Here is a 4,534-nt window from a genome sequence, read left to right as displayed (position 1 = left end):
TCCGTATACTGAGCTCTTTCATAGGAAATTTGGTGTCCGGACAGTTGCACAAAGAGAGGGAGTCTCTTTCTCTCCTTCCCCCGCCCCCCCCCCCCCTTCTCACTCTCTCTCTCTCTCTCTCTCTCTCTGTGGAATTGTCCGTCCTTTCGTGCCGGCCCCTGCGCCCCCCGTCAGAGTGCGCCGCCGTCTTCTGTGTTTTGTTATTTCGGGCGGGAGGTGCCTTGGCGGGGGCGGTTTTCTTTTTGTGGGCTCTGGCGGTAAATCAGTCATACGCCGGGCGCAGACCGCCGAGATTTATGCCGCCTGTCGGCGACGGCCAGCCCGGAAAGAGCTCGGGGGCGGCGTGGGGGCGGCGGCGGGGGCGGCAGTGGGGGCGGCAGCGGAGGCCGCGTGGGAGAACGCAACGGCCGCGCGTCATACCACGCGAGCGCGAGTGACGTGTGACGTCACGAGAAGATGACGTCGACAGTGTGTTACTCTTGACAACTGAAGCAACACCCGAGAAAAACTGATGCATCTTCGTAAGACTTGCCGAGCTAAGAAAGAAAAAAGCCTTGGGGTTGTAAAATGGTGCAGGGCAAGAGTAAGCTGCGGGGAAAAGATGGGAAATAGACAATGTGAACAAGAATCACGAGTACAATACGAATCGAAAACCAAGAACGGAGTGGTCGGATAAGAAAGAGCGTGAAACAGAAATTCAGTCTTTCACCCATGTCGTACATCGAAGAAGGAATGGCGCAAATGAAATAATGTTTCGTGTGTGGATTTAAAATTCAGGCTAGACAGAAGAGCAATGACAAGATACGGTGAAAGACAGTCCCGTTCTCTACTTTGGTTGTTATACGATCTTTCTCGATTATCTCACAGCGGCCGGCCGCCGTGGCCGAGCGGTTCTAGGCGCTTCAGTCTGGAACCGCGCTACCGCTACGGTCGAAGGTTCGAATCCTGCCTCGGGCATGGATGTGTGTGATGTCCTTAGGTTAGTTAGGTTTCAGTAGCTCTAAGTTCTAGGGGACTGATGACCTCAGAAGTTAAGTCCCATAGCGCTCAGAACCATTTGAACCATTTTTGAACCTCTTTTCGTCTTCGATGCAGCGTGTGACGTCAAAATGCCGTCACGTTTGCACGAAGTCTTGTGAATTGTAGGCTATCTCAAGGATTATGCAGTCCAGTAGAGAGCCTCGTTTGGTCTCCTGAAAGACAAGGTTCCTCTGCAGCAAGTTTTAAGTCTTGTCCAGAGAAGTAACAACAAAGGCTAGCGCCTGCGGGCAGAATGCCTGCCTGTTGGAGGCGGGGCAGCCGCTTTGACGGAGTGACAGCTGCGATGCGTGTGGGGGCGTCCAGGGAATTGATCCCGGCGGGCCTGATGGAGGGTTGGGACGGGGGAGGGGGATATTCGTACGTCAACGACAAAAGTAATTTAGGAGGCCCGGCAGGCCGAGCGGTGAAGGATGACGTGAGTGGGGGCGGAAAAGGCGGGGGTGGGGAGGGGGGGTGCGCCGTAGGAGGAGCACGTGAGAGTAAAGGAACAGCTGCCAAGCAGATACACGCCGGCGCCACACCGTGCCCCGCAAGTCCGCTCCTCCAACGAGCTTGTGTCGAGGACTTATATGATCAAAGACACTAACATATCTCACGTGGCAAAAATCACCCAACACTTTCAGCAGAACTTTCTCAACAGTTACACGTGGGACACACAGTATCAAGTGCTCTGTCTGAGGTTTCAAAACACCTAGTATTATCACTAAAAGGTGTTTACAACAGTCATACTGTAAGCGTGAAAGTCAACGGTAATAATAATAATGTCGTGTGACTAGGGCCTCCCGTCGGGTAGACCGTTCACCGGGTGCAAGTCTTTTGATTTGACGCCACTTCGGCGACTTGCGCGTCGATGGGCATGATATGATAATAATTAGGACAACACAACACCCAGTGCCTGAGCGGAGAAAATCTCCGAGCCAGCCGGGAATCGAACCCTGGCCGTTACAATTGACATTCTGTCGCGCTGACCACTCAGCTACCGGGGCGGACAAAGTCGATGGTGAATACTTGAGTCTGTCGACGTGATAAAAGGAGTCATAGAACGTGCTATACTGCCACATCTGCTGTGCAACATCTATGCAGAGAACATCATCAGGGTCGTATTGGATGGTTGGGTTGGTGGAGTATCATGTGGCAGCGGAAAAATAAAAAAATCAACGGTTTTCGGACGGTACTACCCTCATTGCGAGCGATATATATATGTGCATGGCCTTTTGGACAAGATGCTGGCGGCAGTCTGGAACCGCGAGACCGCTACGGTCGCTGGTTCGAATCCTGCCTCGGGCATGGATGTGTGTGATGTCCTTAGGTTAGTTAGGTTTAACTAGTTCTAAGTTCTAGGGGACTAATGACCTAAGCAGTTGAGTCCCATAGTGCTCAGAGCTATTTGAACCATTTTTGAACAAGAAGCTGTTTTTTCTATATTTTAGCGATGGGAAAGGTTTATAATGTGCTGAATTTTATCCAATTAATATCTTGTGCACGAGGTCAGAGTAAAATGAACATGTTTTACAACCAAAAAAATGTTTAAGAACTGAAGATACCAGCTAAGACTGTTGAAACTGGTGTCTTGAACAGAAAATATTTTGTGTGATCTTAGCTTCTGAGTGGCAACGGCGTTGCCCCGGTGGATACACCGGTTCCCGTGAGATCACCGAAGTTAAGCGCTTTTGGGCGTGGCCGGAGCTTGGATGGGTGACCATCCAGCCACCATGCGCTGTTGCCATTTTTCGGGGTGCACTCAGCCTCGTGATGCCAACTGAGGAGCTACTCGACCGGATAGTAGCGGCTTCGGTCGAAGAATACCATCATAACGACCGGGAGAGCGGTGTGCTGACCACACGCCCCTCCTATCTGCATCCTCCACTGAGGATTAAAACTGATCGCCCTTCAGTATTCTCATAATGAGAAAATTCAATCTCATTGCGGGAAATCAGGAGGAGCTTGGCGATCTGTTTTCCAGAGCGAAGATTGGCAGCTTAAATTTCAGTACTGAGACAGATATCAGAAATATCCAGAGTTTAGATCACATCCGACTTTTGGTCGAGCGCAATGATTAAACTCACTAAGATCTGGTAAAGCCAGTTAATATCCCAAACAACGTCGGTGTCCCCTGTGTTCTCGTACAGCTGCACCGTGAAAGCTACTGACAAGAATCGAACTGAGAGTAGAACAAATGTTTCCATTAAAGAAGAAATTAACAGTATAAGAGTCCGCCCCTGGTAGCTGAGTGGTCAGCGTGACGGAATGTCATACCAAATGGCCCGGGTTCGATTTCCCGCTGGGTCGGAGATTTTCTCCTCTCAGGGACTGGGTGTTGTGTTGTCCTTATCATCATTATTTCATCCCCATCGACCCGCAAGTCGCCGAAGTGGTGTCAACTCGAAAGACTTTAAGCAGGCGAACGGTCTACCCGACGGGAGGCCCTAGCCACACGGCATTTCCAACAGTTCAAGAAGTTTACGCTACCGTATCAGTTACACATATTCCCATATCCTTGGGAACATTTTGAGAAGAGAAGGGGATATTTTAGAAAAGGCCATCTTGCGAGGCAAAATCAAAGCCAGAAGACTACGAGGAAGAGCATTAAGCCGCGCGGGATTAGCCGAGCGGTCTCAGGCGCTGCAGTCTTGTACTGTGCGACTGGTCAAGGCGGAGTTTCGAGTCCTCGCTCGGGCATGGGTGTGTGTGTTTGTCCTTCGGATAATTTAGGTTAAGTAGTGTGTAAGCTTAGGGACTGATGACCTTAGCGGTTCAGTACCATAAGATATCAGACACATTTGAACATTTTGAAGAGCATTAAGAAGCCGCTTGGACCAAGCCAAGAAGGTTTCTCCCCTACCTCTTGTCATTATATTACGTAGAGCTGAAAATCGCTGTGCATGAAATCTAGACGATGATTAAGTTACTAAATAAATGAATCAAGAAATCACTACAGTCAGCAATGAACCAACCGACTGATGGTTCAAATGGGTCTGAGCACTATGGAATTTAACTTCTGAGGTCATCAGAACTACTTAAACCTAACTAACCTAAGGACATCACACACAGGCCGGCCTGAGTGGCCGAGCGGTTCTAGGCGCTCCAGTCTGGAACCGTGCGACCGCTGCGGTCGCAGGTTCGAATCCTGCCTTGGGCATGGGTGTGTGTGCTGTCCTTAGGTTCAAGTAGTTCTAAGTTCTAGGGGACTGATTACCACAGCAGTTAAGTCCCATAGTGCTCAGAGCCATTTGAAAATCACACACAACCATGCCCGAGGCAGGATTCGAACCTGCGACCGTAGCGGTCGCGCGGTTCCACACTGCAGCGCCTAGAACCGCTCGGCCACTCCGGCCGGTCAAACGGATTGATGATGCTGACGTAAGGATATTCTGAACACGGTACAGAGTATCAACCAAGTACACTACACGGTGAATATTGCTCAAATTAATTAAGAAACGCATGGTGTGCGATACAGAATTAAAATGACCTCTCAGGCCGCTGGAGCAGATGA

General features: G+C 50.2%; 1 non-coding gene across 1 annotated transcript; it reads left to right on the top strand.

Moving 5' to 3' along the window:
- Positions 1-4,096: 4,096 nt before the first annotated feature.
- Positions 4,097-4,180, top strand: Trnas-gga (transfer RNA serine (anticodon GGA)). The gene is given in 2 exon segments: positions 4,097-4,136; positions 4,146-4,180. It is a non-coding gene; the product is annotated as a tRNA-Ser (tRNA).
- The last annotated feature ends 354 nt before the right edge of the window (positions 4,181-4,534 follow it).

This window comes from Schistocerca cancellata, chromosome 12 (assembly GCF_023864275.1).
Source record: "Schistocerca cancellata isolate TAMUIC-IGC-003103 chromosome 12, iqSchCanc2.1, whole genome shotgun sequence".
NCBI lineage: Eukaryota > Metazoa > Arthropoda > Insecta > Orthoptera > Acrididae > Schistocerca > Schistocerca cancellata.
Note: the sequence above shows the minus strand (reverse complement) of the source record. Positions and strands in the feature narration are given on the sequence as shown.